Source organism: Bombina bombina, chromosome 1 (genome assembly GCF_027579735.1).
Source record: "Bombina bombina isolate aBomBom1 chromosome 1, aBomBom1.pri, whole genome shotgun sequence".
Lineage (NCBI taxonomy): Eukaryota > Metazoa > Chordata > Amphibia > Anura > Bombinatoridae > Bombina > Bombina bombina.
The window spans coordinates 1,205,834,571-1,205,857,070 of NC_069499.1; the positions used below are offsets into that span (position 1 = coordinate 1,205,834,571).

Consider the following 22,500-nt stretch of genomic DNA (forward strand, 5'->3'; position numbering starts at 1 on the left):
CAAGCATGCATGTATCCACTAATCAGACCCTTTTTTCCCCCAAACATCTGCTGAATAACATTGATTTCCAAAATTGGCTGATTAATCAATGGAGAGAATGTTAACTATAATAGTTTGTATATAGATAGACCTGAAGTATTTTGGGAAGCAGCTAAAGCTGTATTAAGAGGGGAAATTAAGGCCCATATGTGTCAACTTAAAAGGAAATACAGACAACGTGAGATTCAGATGTCCAGCCAGGTCAGAAATGCCTACAGAGCATATTTACGGGATAATTCCAATCGGAATTGGAATAAGTATATAAACGTTAAAAGGGCTCGAGATGTGTTTTTGAAGCAAAAAACTACACAAGAAGTGCAAAGACACAAGGCACTCTATGGGGGCTTTGGCGGTAGGTCCGCAAAATTTCTGGCCAAAATAACGAAAGCAGTCAATATGAATAGTATAGCTGCCATTAGAAGCGGTACTGAGAGATTCACAAATAATGCTGATATCAGCAGAGTGTTCTTGGATTATTTTAGAGATTTATATAGGCTTGAAGAATACGGAATAGATAAGGGAAAACATTTTTGGGAGAAGATTAAGGTCCCTAGAATCTCTACAAAAATTCTATCAGAGATCAATACCCCTATTTCAGAAGAAGAGATTCTGGGAGCAATCAGAAAAGCTAAGACCAATAAGGCGGCTGGACCAGACTGTTTACCTATTGAATTTTATAGGATTCTTCAAGAACAAATTTACCATCCCTTGAGAAACTATTTAATTTTTATTTTATTAAGAATAATAAGTGTTCCCCCTATTTTGCGGCTGCTAATATTTCTCTAATCCCTAAGAAAAATAAAGATCCGGAATCACCAGCCGCATATAGGCCCATATCTGGTACTATAATACGGACTATTTTGGCAAATAGGTTAAAAACCTCATCTTGGTTTAATTATTAATGAGAATCAATCAGGCATTTATGCCATGGAGGTAATCTAGCCAATAATATGCGAAAGGTAATGACACTGTTAGATTTTTTTTTTTGCAACAAATTTAGAGCAGCAAAGCACAGAGATATTACTGATTTAACGGTTGACGCGGAGAAGGCATTCAATCGTATTTCATGGAACCACCTATTTTTCTCTCTAGAGCAGTTTGGCGTGACTGGACATCTGAAACAAATTAATTGGCTACTATACTCAGCACCGATGTCAGCTTTAATTATTAATGGTGAGATCTCACAACGTTTAGTATTGCAATGGGGTACCCGTCTAGGATGCCCTCTTTCACCATTACTATTTAATATATCATTGGAACCTCTGGCGATTTTGCTTTGCCAACAGTTGGAGGGGATTCATATTGCGGGACAAAAGCTGGTGTTATTAATGTATGCAGACAATTTACTCCTATTTTTAAGTAACATAAAGGAAAATCTCCCCCTTCTTTTGGATACAATTAGAATTTTTGGTAAAATATCAGGCTATAAAATGAATCTATCAAAGTCTGAACTGCTGTGACTGAATAAAAAAGATCATAATATTGAACATCCATTTAGTGAAACTTTGCAGATATCATATCTTGGTATTAGGTTAAGCCCGAACCCGGACGAATGGTATAATCTGAATTTTCGTAATTGCTTTGTGGCTTTAAAAAAAAATAAAAAATATGGAGGATTAGGTTAATATTCCCATTTCACTAACAGCGCGGGTCATGCTAATAAAGACAATACTTTTCCCAAAACATTCCGATTTCTATACATAAAGCTGATATAATAGAATATAATAAGTTATGTTCTAAATTTCTCTGGAAAGGCACAAAACCACGTATTGCGGTGACCTGCCTTATGAATAATAAAGCAGCGGCAGGGTTTGCACTCCATAATATACAAATGTGTAGTTTAGCGGCGCGTGGTAAGATTGCGGTAGATTGGTTAACAGAGCAAGAACAAATTTCTTCCCTAGCGTGGGAATCTTCTTTAGTGGCCTCCTTTCGATTAAACGCAATTCTACATTGTCCAATCACCTCTCTCCCTGTAATGCCTTTCCAACTTATAACTTTTAGCAATATTGTTATAGCATGGTAGCAGATATGTGGGGATACAGGATGTTCCCAAATTCCTACCTATTATAGGTAATCCAAATTTTTCACCAGGATTAACGGACGGGGTGTTTAGACATTGGTCTTCTAAAGGCCTGGAATATATTATACAAACGCTAGATTCAGATTTAACTCCCTTAACTTAAGCTGAATTACGTAACAAATTTGACTCCCAAACCGTGATTTTTATGCATATTTACAGTTAAGACATTTCATATATGAATTAAAACAAATGTATGGTTTGGACTGGTCTCTTCAAGAGCTACAAATTAGGATCAATATTTATCAAAATGGTCAGTATTCCATCTCTCCTCTCTACGCTCTTCTTAATCAAAGACTCTCTATAGAGCAAGTAGAATATATAGTGGCAAAGTGGACCCCTCTTTTTCCACATATAGATAGACGAGTAATAACAGATACTTTTAAGTTAATGGAAAAGAGTTGGGTTATGAAGGTCTGGAGAGAATCACAGATTAAAATATCTTTAATGACCTATTTGTCTCCTGCAAGGCTATCTAAGTGGTATAAAAAAAATAATCCCTGCCCCAGATGTAGTTCTTTTACCGCAGATCTTATACACTGCTTCTGGACCTGTCCAAAAATTGGACAATTCTGGGCCAAAGTATTGTATTGGATGAATGTCATTCTTAAATTGGACTATCTTATCCAGCCACTGGATATCTTTTTTTTTTTTTTTTTTAAAATTTAAATTTCAAGGAGTGGTGGAAAATTTAAAGCTGATTAACTTAATTATATTTCTTTCATGTAATTAGCAAGAGTCCATGAGCTAGTGACATATGGGATATACATTCCTACCAGGAGGGGCAAAGTTTCCCAAACCTCAAAATGCCTATAAATACACCCCTCACCACACCCACAAATCAGTTTTACAAACTTTGCCTCCTATGGAGGTGGTGAAGTAAGTTTGTTCTAGATTCTACGTTGATATGCAGGTTGGAGCCCGGTTTTCCTCTCAGCGTGCAGTGAATGTCAGAGGGATGTGAGGAGAGTATTGCCTATTTGAATTCAATGATCTCCTTCTACGGGGTCTATTTCATAGGTTCTCTGTTATCGGTCGTAGAGATTCATCTCTTACCTCCCTTTTTAGATCGACGATATACTCTTATATATACCATTACCTCTACTGATTCTCGTTTCAGTACTGGTTTGGCTTTCTATTACATGTAGATGAGTGTCATGGGGTAAGTAAGTCTTATTTTCTGTGACACTCTAAGCTATGGTTGGGCACTTTTATATAAAGTTCTAAATATATGTATTCAAACATTTATTTGCCTTGACTCAGGATGTTCAACGTTCCTTATTTCAGACAGTCAGTTTCATATTTGGGATAATGCATATGAATAAATCATTTTTTTCTTACCTTAAAATTTGACTTTTTTTCCCTGTGGGCTGTTAGGCTCGCGGGGGCTGAAAATGCTTCATTTTATTGCGTCATTCTTGGCGCTGACTTTTTTGGCGCAAATTTTTTTTTTCTGTTTCCGGCGTCATACGTGTCGCCGGAAGTTGCGTCATTTTTGACGTTTTTTGCGCCAAAAGTGTCGGCGTTCCGGATGTGGCGTCATTTTTGGCGCCAAAAGCATTTAGGCGCCAAATAATGTGGGCGTCTTTTTTGGCGCTAAAAAATATGGGCGTCACTATTGTCTCCACATTATTTAAGTCTCATTATTTATTGCTTCTGGTTGCTAGAAGCTTGTTCACTGGCATTTTTTCCCATTCCTGAAACTGTCATTTAAGGAATTTGATCAATTTTGCTTTATATGTTGTTTTTTCTATTACATATTGCAAGATGTCCCAGAAGATACTTCTGGAAAAACGCTGCCTGGTGCTGGATCTACCAAAGTTACGTGTATCTGCTGTAAACTTGTGGTATCTGTTCCTCCAGCTGTTTGTAATGAATGTCATGACAAACTTGTTAATGCAGATAATATTTCCTTTAGTAATGTTACATTACCTGTTGCTGTTCCGTCAACATCTAATACTCAGAGTGTTCCTGTTAACATAAGAGATTTTCTTTCTAAATCCATTAAGAAGGCTATGTCTGTTATTCCTCCTTCTAGTAAACGTAAAAGGTCTTTTAAAACTTCTCATTTTTCAGATGAATTTTTAAATGAACATCATCATTCTGATTCTGATAATGGTTCCTCTGGTTCAGAGGATTCTGTCTCAGAGGTTGATGCTGATAAATCTTCATATTTATTCAAAATGGAATTTATTCGTTCTTTACTTAAAGAAGTCTTAATTGCATTAGAAATAGAGGATTCTGGTCCTCTTGATACTAAATCTAAACGTTTAAATAAGGTTTTTAAATCTCCTGTAGTTATTCCAGAAGTTTTTCCTGTCCCTGATGCTATTTCTGAAGTAATCTCCAGGGAATGGAATAATTTGGGTAATTCATTTACTCCTTCTAAACGTTTTAAGCAATTATATCCTGTGCCATCTGACAGATTAGAATTTTGGGACAAAATCCCTAAGGTTGATGGGGCTGTCTCTACTCTTGCTAAACATACTACTATTCCTACGGCAGATAGTACTTCCTTTAAGGATCCTTTAGATAGGAAGATTGAATCCTTTCTAAGAAAAGCTTACTTATGTTCAGGTAATCTTCTTAGACCTGTTATATCTTTAGCGGATGTTGCTGCAGCTTCAACTTTTTGGTTAGAAGCTTTAGCGCAACAAGTAACAGATCATAATTCTCATAGCATTGTTAATCTTCTTCAACATGCTAATAACTTTATTTGTGATGCCATTTTTGATATCATTAGAGTTGTCAGGTATATGTCTCTAGCTATTTTAGCTAGAAGAGCTTTATGGCTTAAAACTTGGAATGCTGATATGTCTTCTAAGTCAACTTTGCTTTCCCTTTCTTTCCAGGGTAATAAATTATTTGGTTCTCAGTTGGATTCTATTATCTCAACTGTTACTGGAGGGAAAGGAACTTTTTTACCACAGGATAAAAAATCTAAAGGTAAATTTAGGTCTAATAATCGTTTTCGTTCCTTTCGTCACAATAAGGAACAAAAGCCTGATCCTTCACCCACAGGAGCGGTATCAGTTTGGAAACCATCTCCAGTCTGGAATAAATCCAAGCCTTTTAGAAAACCAAAGCCAGCTCCCAAGTCCACATGAAGGCCCTCATTCCAGCCCAGCTGGTAGGGGGCAGATTACGGTTTTTCAAAGAAATTTGGATCAATTCAATTCACAATCTTTGGATTCAGAACATTGTTTCAGAAGGATACAGAATTGGCTTCAAGATAAGGCCTCCTGCAAAGAGATTTTTTCTTTCCCGTGTCGCAGTAAATCCAGCGAAGGCTCAAGCATTTCTGAAATGTGTTTCAGATCTAGAGTTGGCTGGAGTAATTATGCCAGTTCCAGTTCTGGAACAGGGGCTGGGGTTTTATTCAAATCTCTTCATTGTACCAAAGAAGGAGAATTCCTTCAGACCAGTTCTGGATCTAAAAATATTGAAACGTTATGTAAGGATACCAACATTCAAAATGGTAACTGTAAGGACTATCCTGCCTTTTGTTCAGCAAGGGCATTATATGTCCACAATAGATTTACAGGATGCATATCTGCATATTCCGATTCATCCAGATCACTATCAGTTTCTGAGATTCTCTTTCCTAGACAAGCATTACCAGTTTGTGGCTCTGCCATTTGGCCTAGCAACAGCTCCAAGAATTTTTACAAAGGTTCTCGGTGCCCTTCTGTCTGTAATCAGAGAACAGGGTATTGTGGTATTTCCTTATTTGGACGATATCTTGGTACTTGCTCAGTCTTCACATTTAGCAGAATCTCATACGAATCGACTTGTTTTGTTTCTTCAAGATCATGGTTGGAGGATCAATTTACCGAAAAGTTCATTGATTCCTCAGACAAGGGTAACCTTTTTCGGTTTACAGATAGATTCAGTGTCCATGACTCTGTCTCTGACAGACAAGAGACGTCTAAAATTGATCTCAGCTTGTCGAAACCTTCAATCACAATCATTCCCTTCGGTAGCCTTATGCATGGAAATTCTAGGTCTTATGACTGCTGCATCGGACGCGATCCCCTTTGCTCGTTTTCACATGCGACCTCTTCAGCTCTGTATGCTGAACCAGTGGTGCAGGGATTACACAAAGATATCTCAATTAATATCTTTAAAACCGATTGTACGACACTCTCTGACGTGGTGGACAGATCACCATCGTTTAGTTCAGGGGCTTCTTTTGTTCTTCCGACCTGGACTGTAATTTCAACAGATGCAAGTCTGACAGGTTGGGGAGCTGTTTGGGGGTCTCTGACAGCACAAGGGGTTTGGGAATCTCAGGAGGTGAGATTACCAATCAATATTTTGGAACTCCGTGCAATTTTCAGAGCTCTTCAGTCATGGCCTCTTCTAAAGAGAGAATCGTTCATTTGTTTTCAGACGGACAATGTCACAACTGTGGCATACATCAATCATCAAAGGAGGGACTCACAGTCCTCTGGCTATGAAAGAAGTATCTCGAATACTGGTATGGGCGGAATCCAGCTCCTGTCTAGTTTCTGCGGTTCATATCCCAGGTATAGACAATTGGGAAGCGGATTATCTCAGTCGCCAAACGTTACATCCGGGCGAATGGTCTCTTCACCCAGAGGTATTTCTTCAGATTGTTCAAATGTGGGGACTTCCAGAAATAGATCTGATGGCTTCTCATCTAAACAAGAAACTTCCCAGGTATCTGTCCAGATCCAGGGATCCTCAGGCGGAAGCAGTGGATGCATTGTCACTTCCTTGGAAGTATCATCCTGCCTATATCTTTCCGCCTCTAGTTCTTCTTCCAAGAGTAATCTCCAAGATTCTGAAGGAATGCTCGTTTGTTCTGCTGGTGGCTCCAGCATGGCCTCACAGGTTTTGGTATGCGGATCTTGTCCGGATGGCCTCTTGCCAACCGTGGACTCTTCCGTTAAGACCAGACCTTCTGTCGCAAGGTCCTTTTTTCCATCAGGATCTCAAATCCTTAAATTTAAAGGTATGGAGATTGAACGCTTGATTCTTAGTCAAAGAGGTTTCTCTGACTCTGTGATTAATACTATGTTACAGGCTCGTAAATCTGTATCTAGGAAGATATATTATCGAGTCTGGAAGACTTACTTTTCTTGGTGTCTTTCTCATCATTTTTCCTGGCATTCTTTTTGAATTCCGAGAATTTTACAGTTTCTTCAGGATGGTTTGGATAAAGGTTTGTCTGCAAGTTCCTTGAAAGGACAAATCTCTGCTCTTTCTGTTCTTTTTCACAGAAAGATTGCTAATCTTCCTGATATTCATTGTTTTGTACAAGCTTTGGTTCGTATAAAACCTGTCATTAAGTCAATTTCTCCTCCTTGGAGTTTGAATTTGGTTCTGGGGGCTCTTCAAGCTCCTCCATTTGAACCTATGCATTCATTGGACATTAAATTACTTTCTTAGAAAGTTTTGTTTCTTTTGGCCATCTCTTCTGCTAGAAGAGTTTCTGAATTATCTGCTCTTTCTTGTGAGTCTCCTTTTCTGATTTTTCATCAGGATAAGGCTGTGTTGCAAACTTCTTTTAAATTTTTACCTAAGGTTGTGAATTCTAACAACATTAGTAGAGAAATTGTGGTTCCTTCATTGTGTCCTAATCCTAAGAATTCTAAGGAGAGATCATTGCATTCTTTGGATGTAGTTAGAGCTTTGAAATATTATGTTGAAGCTACTAAGAATTTCCGAAAGACTTCTAGTCTATTTGTTATCTTTTCTAGGAAAGGTCAGAAGGCCTCTGCCATTTCTTTGGCATCTTGGTTAAAATCTTTAATTCATCATGCTTATGTCGAGTCGGGTAAAACTCCTCCTCAAAGGATTACAGCTCATTCTACTAGGTCAGTTTCTACTTCCTGGGCGTTTAGGAATGAAGCTTCGGTTGATCAGATTTGCAAAGCAGCAACTTGGTCTTCTTTGCATACTTTTACTAAATTCTACCATTTTGATGTGTTTTTTTCTTCTGAAGCAGTTTTTGGTAGAAAAGTACTTCAGGCAGCTGTTTCAGTTTGATTCTTCTGCTTATAATTTCAGTTTTTTTCATTATAAGATTTAAACTTTATTTTGGGTGTGGATTATTTTCAGCGGAATTGGCTGTCTTTATTTTATCCCTCCCTCTCTAGTGACTCTTGCGTGGAAGATCCACATCTTGGGTAGTCATTATCCCATACGTCACTAGCTCATGGACTCTTGCTAATTACATGAAAGAAAACATAATTTATGTAAGAACTTACCTGATAAATTGATTTCTTTCATATTAGCAAGAGTCCATGAGGCCCACCCTTTTTGTGGTGGTTATGATTTTTTTGTATAAAGCACAATTATTCCAATTCCTTATTTTTTATGCTTTCGCACTTTTGTCTTATCACCCCACTTCTTGGCTATGCGTTAAACTGATTTGTGGGTGTGGTGAGGGGTGTATTTATAGGCATTTTGAGGTTTGGGAAACTTTGCCCCTCCTGGTAGGAATGTATATCCCATACGTCACTAGCTCATGGACTCTTGCTAATATGAAAGAAATTAATTTATCAGGTAAGTTCTTACATAAATTATGTTTTCTTGGCAGAAATTTAATCTTAAGAACATGGAAGGCTAAATCAGCTCCCACCTTGAAAGAACTTAAGAATGCGTTGGTTTCTCAATGTTTCCGTGAACAATACAATCTACAAAATATAACTGATGACCGAATAGCATTGTTCTTTAAGCACTGTAAAGTGTTTATTCTATCTCTTCCATTTGTTGTTCAAAGTACCATAGTTAAACCACTTATGAAATCGGCATATGATCAAGCACAAATGCTTGCCGGTCATCTACCCAACTCCTGGCTTCTCGCCAACAATGAGGGAGAGGATACGGAGAGATGAGGGAGAGGAGAGGTTCTATGTAGTCACGTTTGTTTTGTTTTGTTATTTCGGGGTCCCCCCCTTTTTTTTTGTCATTGATGTTGTTGTTTGATGTTTATGTGGTATTAGATAAACCGTAAAATGCAATAATAAGGAATATATGTTTTGAATAGAAACCAGCTTTTTCTTTTGTCTTAGAGGTCCTGTGTGTGTCTCTACTCGATGTTACTGATTTCTGTAAATATCCTGTATTGCGGTACGATAAAGATACAGTATATATATATAAAAAAAAAAAAAAATATTCCTTTGCTGTGATAAGAGATAAATGTTGATGACAGGCAGCAGTAACTGATTACAAAAATGATGTAGTTGTATAAGGTAGAGGCCTAGAATTACTGTGCTCTGACATCATGAAGCGTGTTTTATGTCTTGTCTGGACATTACACACCACAAGAACGTTCAGCACATCAGCTTTCAAAGGTAAATATTAATGTAGGAGCCAAGAAACATTTTAATCTCAACATTAATATTAAAGTGGTGATAACGTTAAGAATTGATATATTGGGGCATATGTATCAAGCTCCATATGGAGCTTGATGCCAAGTGTTTCTGGCGAGCCTGCAAGCTCGCCAGAAACGGCAGTTATTAAGCAGCGGTCACAAAGACCGCTGCTCCATAACCTGTCCGCCTGCTCTGAGCAGGCGGACAGACATTGCCGCAAATCAACCCGATCTAGTACGATCTGGTTGATTGAAACCCCCTGCTGGCGGCCGATTGGCCGTGAGTCAGCAAGGGGCGGCGTTGCACCAGTAGCTCTTGTGAGCTGCTGGTGCAATGCTGAATACGGCGAGCGTATTGCTCGGCGTATTCAGCGAAGTCTGGCGGACCTGATCCGCACTGTCAGATCAGGTCCGTCAGACTTTGATAACTAGAGGCCATAGATTTCATTTTTAAAATAAATAACTAAACTAAGTAAAGGCCACATTTGACCAAACGAATAATACATGACGGTGATTTCAATAACTGTATAAAAGTTTCTTGAGGTCTAAAGGATGTTTTGATCGTTTATATTTATTTTTAGATAAATCATTATTATAAAAAATTAGAAATCTAAAATATAGATTAAATAGGATGGTCTCATTTTAAATTATTATTATTATTTGCACTGCACAAATCATTTTGAAGTTAATTACACATATATGCAATGATACTGTAATTAGATTTTTTAAAAAACATTTTTTTTAACTCTGCTCGACAGCTTCATTCAGGGAGACAAAGTGATGAAATGTATTATTTGACCATCAAAGCACACACGTATAATATGCTTTGAGCCCTAGATCCTAGTTTGCTGCCATTCAGCCTTGTAAGGCAGTTATTGACCATATACAAATTACAGCATTTTTTCAGTTTAAAACGTTATTTGTTGTCACACACCAAGAATACAAAAAATAACAATAATCCCTATGATTTAGTGGATTATTCAATATGTTCAGATTAAGTATATTTTATTTAGCATAAATTATTTTGATCCATATTTTGAGCAACCAGTACCCATTACCAGAGTAAAAAGAGTAACCCATTAAAATATTGTCAGATTTAGATTGTTTGCATTGGAATATTTAAGGGACATTATAGGGAAATAAATGACATGCTGTAATTCATTAGAGCATGTTATTTTATCCCTAGTGACCATGCAACTTTGAAACCCAGCTGTTCGACTACAGCTGCTGATTGTCTCAGAGACCGTTTCCACTCAGGACCAGCAGTTCTCAACAGCTCTGAATGGTACTTAAACTATTTGTTTAGCCCCTTAGTGGGGTGTAAATACATAGTTTCAGGATGCTAGTAATAAAATGACATGCTCTAACGAATTAGAGCATGCCATTTGTATTCTCTGTAATATCCCTTTAACATTCGTAATAATAGTTTGGTGGTTTTACGTTTAAATATCTCCATTCCAACATGGGCATCTGACAATATTTCAAACAGTATATTTTGAATGAGGCATCTGAGTAGTAAACCAAGGACTTTGTTTTGTCCCAATACATAATTGGTAGAAGTTCAATTTATTTTGTAGCAGAATTTGTGAGATGTGGGAATCAAGGAGAGACTTCAGGACAGAACTGCATCATAATATTTAGGAATATCATTTTAAGATGTAAACTGATTTACATTTGGTAGGAACTGTGATTAAAAAGTATCTACAGGTCTGGCTAGCACCATTAACAATGAATCCGGACAGTTGATGTGGATCATCACCTAGCATTTTATTTTCAAAGGCTTGTAATGGCTGGAGAAATATATAATGCTCAGCATTTGGTAAACAGACCAACCCTTAACATGCTATCCGAGAAGCAAGATGTTGGAATGTACTTAATAATCCTTATAATGGATTGGGGATTTTCTATTTCTTTAAACATGAGTTTTAGTGCTTTACTCTAATTGGCCACACTTTCAGGTACCTTTTTAGCTTCCAGAAGACTACACAAGCCACAAAAAGCTACAACTCTAAATGCAGATTAAAAAGGCACTTTTACTAATTTTGTAAAGTAAAAAACATTAATCTTTGAAGTCAACACTTTATGGTTAGAAAGAAATTGAAGCTTTGTTTTTATCATTTGCACCACATTGAGACGTAAGCAGAAAATATAGGAGTCAAATATCTAACTGTAAAAATGTTAAATGTTAAACAAAACACTTGCACTGATAAATCATACTGTGTAGATGTTCCATAAAATGCCACCCAAGTTTACACTCGTATGGTATCTGCTACAGTGTAATGTTTATTTACAGTGTTCTCCCCAGGAACTTATTAGTGGGTGCACCACAAATCTGATTTTCCTGGTCACCCAGCTAAAATTTTAGCCAATATTAAGTTAAAATAAGCTAATGTTAAAAAGATTAAATTTTTATTGCTAAAATGTATCATTAAATAAGTTTGTTAAATTATTCAATTAATTTGTGCTTTGGATAGCAGAAAATTATATATTAGAAAAAATTACACTGCCCCCACCCGTCTACTTCAAAATTTTGTGGGGAGAACACTGATTTAGATGCCAGAACAAAAATGTATGATCTGGACTCTCTGGTTACAAATAGAACTATCATTTCTCATAAATAATTTGACATCCCTTGTCAATGAATTAGATGAGTGAGTCTCAACCAAGATATTTACATTGAGGATGAATCGAGGATTTACATTGAGGATGAGTTGAGGCATAGTTGAGACTTAACTAGCCTAACCCTGCTACATTTTACACAGTGATTGCTTGGTTACTCTAGTGACCTGTTTATATCTGTCCCTAACTTGACACAGCATATTCAAATTGTAATAAATTAATAGTTTAATTGCTTTTAAAATGTCTTTTATGCAGACCTTTTACAATGCAGATTTGAATTGCTGATACACATGCATACACACACACACACCTAGGTGTGTACATAGACAATACATTTGGTCTCAAATGCCACAAAAGTAAGCAAAATGTGTCCCACAGTACAACTATCTGTAACCACTGATTTAGATTATATAACCCACTTATTCAAAAGTACTGGATTAAAGTAATACTTGTCGTCTTTGAGGCTGTTGTGGATGGAGGTGGATATAACAATTGTTAGACTAAAATTCTCCTTATCTTTAACAGTTGATGCTAATCAATGATTATTACCAAACCCAACTGATTTAACTTCTGCTCTTTATCAGAAAGCTGCACAAGTCCTTCAAGTTATGTCTGAGGTGTAATTTATTGGTGTAGTGGGGTAGAAGGTGTTTATACCTGTTTCAGTTTATTAATATTTGGTATTGTAGACCCTTAATAGTTAAATTGAGCAGTTTTTGACAGCATAAAGTCCCCATGCCATTATTTTAGAAGGTAGATCAACTGATAATGCCTCATTTCAATTTATCTGATTACTTTGCAAAACTTTTCCTGTATGTCAGGTGAACCAGCTACGTAACAGTTGTCTACCACATATTATACATGCAAATCAGCCACAAGCCGTTATGCCATTTTAAGGCCCATGCCCTATTCTAGCTTATATAAATTAAGGTGCATCTACTGACTTCACCCCTGAGTTTAAAAGTAGTTTGCATAAATCAATGGAAGGGATATTTGTCAGCTATCCCCAAACCAAGTAAACACAAGGCTGGGGATTTACCTACATCTCTGTATGTGGACAAGCAGGCCCCTTCCCCTCAGGGTCACATTCCTGATAGTCTTTTAAGTTGAAATAATTCTTTGAGTTTTTCAAAATACAGAAAGTAAGAAAAGGAGAAGATATAAAACAATTCCAACATAAAAAAAATCAATTCTTGGACTTACCCCTTAGAAAATTAAAACATTGTGTGAATCAGCAAGTTACAAAAGCTGGTTTATAAATTTCTAAATCAACTAATCTATCAAAGGGTTGCGTACCCCTCCTTTTGTGTCCCTGAAAAAAAATGTGGTTAATACCTCAAGGTAAAGGACATGTAACACAATGAAAATAACTAAATCATATCACATCAGTAGGGTACAAGTCACTACCTATCTTTTGGAATAAACCAAAGAAAAAATCGAAGAAAAGAGAAAATAATATAGTAGATACTCATGTAACTAGAAAGAAAGAGAAAAAGAGAATTACAAAGAGAGAAAAAGAAAAAGATGACAGTAATATTATATGCTTATCTGGTTTTCTCCTCCATGTTAATTCCCCGCTCCCGGACCACCGGAACCAGTACATCCATCATCTTGAGAATATCTTTATGTTCACAGCCCTACCTCACCCCAAGAATTTTTTTTTTGTCTGTCTGTTAGTCCTGTGCCTTATACATTATCCAGTGGAACCATGTGTTCTGGAAGGTTATCTGAGTATCTTGTATGTAAGCAGTTTGTTCATACATATTATAAAAAAGTATAATCTTTGCAATTATCTTGTGTAGGTGGGCCTACCTTCCAGTGACGCGCTATGCATATCCTGGTGGCTGTACATGTTATTGTAATAAATTGATTTATGTATTTATTAAATTTCTTGTTTTGTTCGTGTAGTAAAGCCTGGGAAAGCGACAAATGTATTGGTTCACCCAAAATGGCACTAAGAAGTTTGGAAAGGTCCTCCCAAGTCTCTTTAATGTGGGGGCATTCCCACCACATGTACTTGTAGGTTTCCACTAACCCACAGCCCCTATAACAGAGGTTGGATCTTACAACTGTTGCATGTGAGGTTATTATAGGGGTCAAATACCACCTCAATACTGTTTTATAAAAGTTTTCTATCATGTCAGCGCTTAAAAGACCCCTACAGGAAGTTTGCATTGTTTGGTTCCACTCCTCCTCAGTCATGTGTGTATCTAAATCCTGTATCCATTTGTTGTAGAGTGAGGTGTTTGGTATATGTGCCCTCTGAACCTGATTGTCTTTTAAAGGGACTATCAAGTCAAAATTAAACATTCATCATTCTTAGCATGCTATTTTAAACAACTTTTAACAACAATTTACTTCCATTAACAAAATGTGCACAATCTTTTTTTATATTTACACTTTTTGAGTCACCAGCTCCTACAGAGCATGTGCAAAAATTCACAGAATATATGTATATGCTTTTGTGATTGGCTAATGGCTGTCACATGAATACAGGAGGACTGGAAATACATAACTTTGAAATTTGTCAGAAAAAAATTACTACTCATTTGAAGTTCAGACCAAGTGCTATTGCATTGTCTTTTTATCATGCATTTGTTGATTATACAAATCTGCTATATTTACTGGTCCTTTAAGTTCTGCTTCTGAAGTTATCATCTGAGGATCAGGATGCTGTACCTGATCCTGAATTTGACTCTGACTCTGCTTTCAAATTTAAAGTCGATCATATTTGTTCCCTGCTACATGAGGTTCTTAAGACCATAGGCATTTCTGAGTCAAAACCTGCAGAAAATAAAATGGTTAATCAACCAAAGATTCCTGAAGTATTTCAAGTGCCAGATGTGGTGTCTGATAACAACATTGCTATGGAGTGGAACAAATCTGACATTCCTTTTGCACCTTCATCAAGGTTAAAAAAATATGTATCCTATTCCTGAGCAGAATGAGGAGCTGTGGAGTACTATTCCCAAAGTGGATGGTGCTATTTCTACTCTAGCAAAATGCACTACCATCACAATGGAAGATAGCACTTCCTTCAGAGATCCTATAGACCGTAAATTAGAAAAACTCTTTCTGCAGACAGGTCTTCTCCTTAAACCAGCTAATGTGGTTGCATGCGTAGCTGCGGCCCTATGGTGCGATTCCTTATCTAAAATGAGGACTGTTTCTTCTTCTTCAGCTGAAGACCTTCAGAATTTCATTAGAGCTCTAAAAATGTCAAATGCTAATATAAGTGGTACAGTGTTGGACATCATCAAGATTGATATTAAAGACATATCTATGGTGGTTCTTGCTAGAAGGGCCCTATGGCTGAAGTCTTGGTCTGCATACAGTGTCTAATAACATATTAATGTCTCCTTTCAGAGAACAGTCCTGCTTGTATCAGATCGAGACTCCATAATTAATACTGTAACTAGAGGTAAATGTGCTTTTCTCCCTCAGGACAAGAAATCTAAGGGAAAGAATAGGCTGGGAAACCGGTTTCATTCCTTTTGTTTCCCCAGAGACCAGAAGTCCTCTTCTTCTCAGGAGTCTGAGTCCTCCAAGTCTGTCTGGAAACGTGGTTTGTCCTGGGCCAAAAATAAACAGACTAATTTCTCAGATTTACATTCCTCAACAAACACTATCAGTTTGTCTCTCTTCCTTTTGGAAGTGCCAGGAGTGTTATTTGAGGTAAGCAGAGCTCAGGAATCACAGTTGCACCTTATTTGGACAATATCCTGGTCCAGGCCCCTTCGATGTCTCTAGAAATTGCTCATACTCGAGTCATAATAGACTCAATTTTCATGCGTCATTTCCTTACGGAATCTTGAAGGTTCAAGCTTCAGCAGGCTTGTTATTTTCTCCAACGGTAGCTCAATGCATGGTTGTGGCATCGGATGCTGTTCTGTTTGCCCGCTTTCACTTACAGCCTCCCCAACTTTATATGCTAAAACAATGGACTAAGAATTATCTGCAATTAGATCAGCAGACTGTTCAAAATTATGTCAATGAATCTCTCTCTTGGTGAAATGAAAGTCCTTGTTTAACCTTAGGGTGTCTCTTCTTCGGCCTTCATGGGTCATTGTGACCACAGACACCAGTCTGTTGGGTTGGTGTGGGGTACAAGGAGTTTGGAGGCAAGGTTACCTATAAACACAGAATTCCAAGCAATTATTTGAGCTCTTTATTCTGGCCCCTACTGAAGAAAGAAAAGTACATCCAGTTTCAGTCAGACAATGTCACGGTGGTGGAGTACATAAATCATTAAGGAGGTTAATGGAATCCATTGTTGAACCCCCTCTTAGAATGTGTCCCAAATGTACTGATATGTCTATAAATTATAAAGAACATATATTAGCACTTAAAAATAGAGCAATAGATGATTCTCAGTCAGAAGTAAATGAGGGTTCGCCATCTAGCTCTCCCCAAGTGTCACAACCAGTAACGCCCGCACAAGTGACGCCAAGTACCTCTAGTGCGTCACATTCATTTACTTTACAAGACATGGCCACAGTTATGAATACAACCCTCACTGAGGTTTTATCCAAACTGCCTGGTTTACAAGGAAAGCGGGACAGCTCTGGGTTAAGGAAAAATGCTGAGCTGTCTCACGTTTTAGTAGCCATTTTCTGATATGCCCTCACAAGGCTCTGAAGGGGCGAGGGATTTATCTGAGGGAGAAATTTTCTGATTCAGGAAAGACGCTTCCTCAGACAGATTCTGATATGACGGCCTTTAACTTTAAGCTTGAACACACTCCGCTTATTGCTTAGGGAGGTATTAGCAACTCTAGATGATTGTGACACTATAGTGGTTCCAGAGAAATGTGTAAAATGGAATAGCATACTTAGAGGTTCCTGTTTACACTGATAATTTTCCAGTCCCTAAGAGGATTGTGAACATTATTGCTAAGGAGTGGATAGACCAGAATATTCCTTTCACTCCCCCTCCTGTTTTAAGAAAATGTTTCACATATCTGATACCATAAGGACTCATGGCAGACAGTTCCTAAGGTGGAGGGAGCTATTTCTACTCTGTCTAAGTGTACAACTATACCTATCAAGGACAATTGTGCTTTCAAAGATCCTATGGATAAAAAATTAGAGGGTCTCCTGAAGAAAATTTTTTGTCCATCAAGGTTTTTTCTCTCCAACCTATTGCGTGCATTGTTTCCTGTAATGACTGCAGCTGCTTTCTGGTTTGAGGCTCTAGAAGAGGCTCTTCAAATGGAGACTCCATTAGAGGAAATTATGGACAGAATTAAGGCACTTAAGTTGGCTAATTCTTTTATTACAGATGCCGCTTTTCAACTGGCTAAATTAGCGGCAAATAATTCAGGTTTTGCCATTTTAGCACGCAGGGCGTTATGGCTTAAGTTCCTGGTCTGCTGATGTGTCATCTAAATCTAAACTTTTGAACATTCCTTTCAAAGGTAAGACCCTATTCGGGCCAGAACTGAAAGAGATTATTTCAGACATCACTGGAGGGAAAGGTCATGCTCTCCCTCAGGATAGATCAAATAAGATGAGGGCCAAACAAAATAATTTTCGTTCCTTTCGGAACTTTAAGAGTGGTCCCCGCTTCAGCTTCCTCTGCTACAAACGCAAGAGGGGAATTTTGCCCAATCCAAGTCAGTCTGGAGACCTAAACAGCCAAGGAAGCCTGCAGCTGCCTCTAAGACAGCATGAAGGGGTAGCCCCCGATCCGGGACCGGATCTAGTAGGGGGCAGACTCTCTCTCTTTGCTCAGGCTTGGGCCAGAGATGTTCAGGATCCCTGGCTTTAGAAATTGTGTCCCAGGATATCTTCTGGAATTCAAGGGCTCCCTTCCAAGGGGGAGATTTCACATTCTCGATTGTCTGTAAACAGACAAAGAGAGAGGCGTTTGTTACGCTGTGTAGAAGACCTACATACCATGGGGGTGATTCGCCCAGTCCCAAAAGAGGAAACAGGGGCTAGGGTTTTATTCAAACCTGTTTGTGGTTCCCAAGAAAGAGGGAACTTTCAGACCAATCTTGGATCTCAAAATTCTAAACAAGTTCCTCAAAGTTCCATCATTCAAGATGGAGACTATTCGGACTATTCTACCTCTGATCCAGGAGGGTCAATTATGACTTCTAAACAGGCATTTCAAGTTTGTGGCCCTTCCTTTCGGGTTGGCCACGGCTCCCAGAATTTTCACAAAAGTGCTAGGGTCCCTTCTGGTGGTTCTACAACCACGGGGGCATAGCAGTGGCGCCTTATCTAGACGACATCTTAATTCAGACGTCGACTTTCCAGCTAGCCAAGTCTCACACAGACATCGTGTTGGCTTTTTCTGACATCTCACGGGTGGAAGGTGAACATAAAGAAGAGTTCTCTCTTCCCTCTTACAAGAGTTTCCTTCCTAGGGACTCTGATAGACTCGGTAGAAATGAAAATATTTCTGACGGAGGTCAGAAAGTTAAAACTCTTATCCACTTGCCGAGCTCTTCATTCCAATCCTCGGCCATCAGTGGCTCAGTGTATGGAGGTAATCGGGACTCATGGTAGCAGCAATGGACAATAGTTCCTTTTGCCCATCTACACCTCAGACCACTGCAACTATGCATGCTCAAACAGTGGAATGGGATTATGCAGACTTATCTCTTCAACTGCATCTGGACCAGGAGACCAGAGATTCTCTTCTCTGGTGGTTGTCTCAGGACCACTGTCTCAAGGAATGTGCTTCCGCAGGCCAGAGTGGCTCATTGTACGACAGATGCTAGGCTGGGGTGCAGTCTGGAACTCTCTGAAAGCACAGGGCTTATGGTCTCGGGAGGAAGCTCTCCTCCCGATAAACATTTTAGAACTGAGAGCATTTTTCAATGCACTTCAGGTGTGGCCTCAGCTTGCTGCGGCCAAATTAATCAGGTTTCAGTCGGACAACATCACGACTGTAGCTTATATCAATCATCAGGGAGGAACAAGGAGTTCTCTAGCGATGATGGAGGTAACCAAAATAATCCGGTGAGCAGAGGATCACTCTTGCCATCTCTCAGCAATCCACATCCCAGAAGTAGAGACTGGGAGGCGGATTTTTCTAAGTCGTCAGACTCTTCATCCGGGGGAGTGGGAACTCTATCCGGAGGTATTCCGCCCAGCTGATTCAGCTATGGGACACACCAGAATTGGATCTGATGGCGTCTCGTCAGAATGCAAACTTCCTTGTTACGGGTCCAGGTCCCGGGATCCCAAGGCGGTACTGATAGATGCTCTAGCAGTGCCTTGGTCCTTCAATCTGGCTTATGTATTTCCACCGTTTCTCTCCTCCCACGTCTGGTTGCCAGAATCAAGCAGGAGAGAGCTTCGGTAATTCTGATAGCTCCTGCGTGGCCACGCAGGGACTTGGTATGCAGACCTAGTAGACATGTCCTTGGTTCCACCCGTGGACTCTGCCAATGAGGCGGGACCTTCTAATCCAAGGCCCGTTCACAGCATCCAAATCTAATTTCTCTGTGTCTGACTGCTTGGAGATTGAAAGCATGATTTTATCAAAGCGTGGTTTCTCTGAATCGGTCATTGATACCCTGATTCAGGCTAGAAAGCCTGTCACCAGGAAGATTTATCATAAGATTTGGCGCAAATATCTTTATTGGTGTGAATCCAAAGAGTAAGATTAGGATTCCTAGAATATTGTCTTTTCTCCAAGAAGGTTTGGAGAAGGGATTATCTGCTAGTTTTTCTTAAAGGTCAATATCTGCTTTGTCTATTCTACTTCACAAACGTCTGGCAGATGTCCCAGGACGTTAAAGCATTTAGTCAGGCATTGGTCAGAATCAAGCCTGTATTTAGACCTGTTGCTCCGCCATGGAGCCTAAACTTAGTTCTTAAAGTTCTTCAAGGGGTTCCGTTTGAACCTATGTATTCCATAGATATTAAGCTTTTATCTGGAAAGTTTTTTATTTTTAGTAGCTATCTCTTCGGCTCGAAGAGTTTCTGAGCTATCTGCTTTACAATGTGATTCCCCTTACCTTGTTTTCCATGCAGATAAGGTGGTTTTACGTACCAAACCTGGGTTTTCTTCCTAAGGTTGTTTCTAATAAGAATATCAATCAAGAGATTGTGGTTCCTTCTTTGTGTCCTAATCCTTCATCTAAGAAGGAACGTCTGTTACACAATCTTGATGTGGTTCGTGCTTTAAAATTCTACTTACAAGCAACTAAAGATTTCCGTCAAACATCTTTGTTTGTTGTTTATTCTGGTAAACGGAGAGGTCAAAGGGCTACGGCTACCTTGTATTGTATTGTTATGTGTACATTCCTTCCTGTGTCCTGTACATTTATAGTCTATGAATTTGGGATCAATTATTTAAGGCTTTATGAATTATTAAGTATGATACATGTGATGTTAATTGCTGAATTATATGTCCCTTTAAATAGACTACAGGCAGTTGCATGTGCTAAGCAGTGATCAAGTGCGGTGGACCCGCATGAAACGCGTCTGCTGTTGCTGCCTTTTTGTGACCACTACTTGACTTTGGTGGTGGTCATTTTGCTATTGTCTGCTCTTTGTTTTTAGTGCACAGTGCTTTAAATAAAGAATACTTTTGAATTTAACTCACATCTGCTTGGAGCGTCTTCCTAGTTAGCCGGAACTGTTTTACTCAGTGTTTGTTCCTGTGGCGTCTGATACAGAGACGCACTTCCTGGCTCCTGTGGAGGATCGTGGGGGAGTTGTTGGACTGGTGCACACACTGAAGCAACGCCGAAGATACGCAGAAGAAGCCGGCATTTGAGCACTGTTTGGGTAAGCACCGCTTGCCGTGTATATTGTTTCTGAGCTATCTGCTTTACAATGTGATTCCCCTTACCTTGTTTTCCATGCAGATAAGGTGGTTTTACGTACCAAACCTGGGTTTTCTTCCTAAGGTTGTTTCTAATAAGAATATCAATCAAGAGATTGTGGTTCCCTTCTTTGTGTCCTAATCCTTCATCTAAGAAGGAACGTCTGTTACATCAATCTTGATGTGGTTCGTGCTTTAAAATTCTACTTACAAGCAACTAAAGATTTCCGTCAAACATCTTCTTTGTTTGTTGTTTATTCTGGTAAAACGGAGAGGTCAAGGGGCTAACGCTACCTCTTTCCTTTAGGCTTAAAAGCATCATCCGTTTGGCCTATGAGACTGCTGGACAGCAGCCTCCTGAATGGATTATTGCTCATTCTACTAGAGCTGTGGCTTCCACATGGGCTTTTAAAAATGAGGCTTTCTGTTGAACAGATTTGTAAGGCGGCGACTTGGTCTTCGCTTCATACTTTTTCCAAATTTTACAAATTCGATACTTTTGCTTCTTCGGAGGTTATTTTTTGGGAGAAAGGTTCTACAAGCAGTGGTGCCTTCCGTTTAAGGTCCCTGTCTTGTCCCTCCTTTCATCCGTGTCCTAAGCTTTGGTATTGGTATCTCACAAGTAGGATGAATCCGTGGACTCAATACATCTTACAAGAGAAAACATAATTTATTGCTTACCTGATAAATTTATTTCTCTTGTGATGTATCGAGTCCCACGGGCCCGCCCTGTTTAAGACAGGCATATATATTTTTATTTTTAAACTTTCAGTCACCACTGCACCCTATGGTTTCTCCTTTTTCTTCCTAGCCTTCGGTCGAATGACTGGGGGGTGGAGCTAAGGGGGGAGCTATATAGGCAGCTCTGCTGTGGGTGCTCTCTTTGCCACTTCCTGTAGGGGAAGAGAATATCCCACAAGTAAGGATGAATCCGTGGACTCGATACATCACAAGAGAAATAAATTTATCAGGTAAGCATAAATTGTTTTTCTTACTCTTTTTTTTAGTAGTGTTTGCCGAACTAATTCAGCCTAATTCCCAACACTTTGACAACAAAAACATTAGTAAGAGACAGTAACCTAGAGCCCTCTAAACACAAAATGAACACTCCTCTTGAGAACCATGAAAAAGACATGTACAGATTAAAATTGTGTTACTTGTTTTGTCCTGTTTCCTGCTTTTAAATGCTGAAAACATAGGGCAAGTTCATTATTTATTTGCACAACTACCATGTAATACCTTTTCTGCAGTGAAAAACTGCTATCGAACACTGAAGACCACACAAAAACTTCTAATTAAATGGGAAAATTTTTTGAAAATACGTGTAGATAGCAGCTTTTGATGACATTGGCTTTTCTCTGTGAACCAAAACAAAATTATAAATCAAACCTAAGTTTTCAGAAATGTTGATGGACCAAATTCATTCATTTCTCTCTGACAAGCCTTTTGATGCTCTCTACTCTTTAAAATGCACATGAAGGTCACACTTAAACTTAAAATTAGTGCTAAAAGAACAAAGCATAAAATTGCATCTGAATCATGAAAGCTTTTTCACTCTACAGGCAGATATTATATAGTATATCACCAGAATTCTGGTAGCTCTGTCTACACAAGAGTTTGTTTCTAAAGG

At 38.7% G+C, this 22,500-nt stretch overlaps 1 protein-coding gene across 1 annotated transcript in view; it reads left to right on the forward strand.

Moving 5' to 3' along the window:
* Positions 1–22,500, forward strand: part of LOC128664026 (fibronectin type-III domain-containing protein 3A-like) — a 170,451-nt gene that overhangs the window by 15,624 nt on the left and 132,327 nt on the right.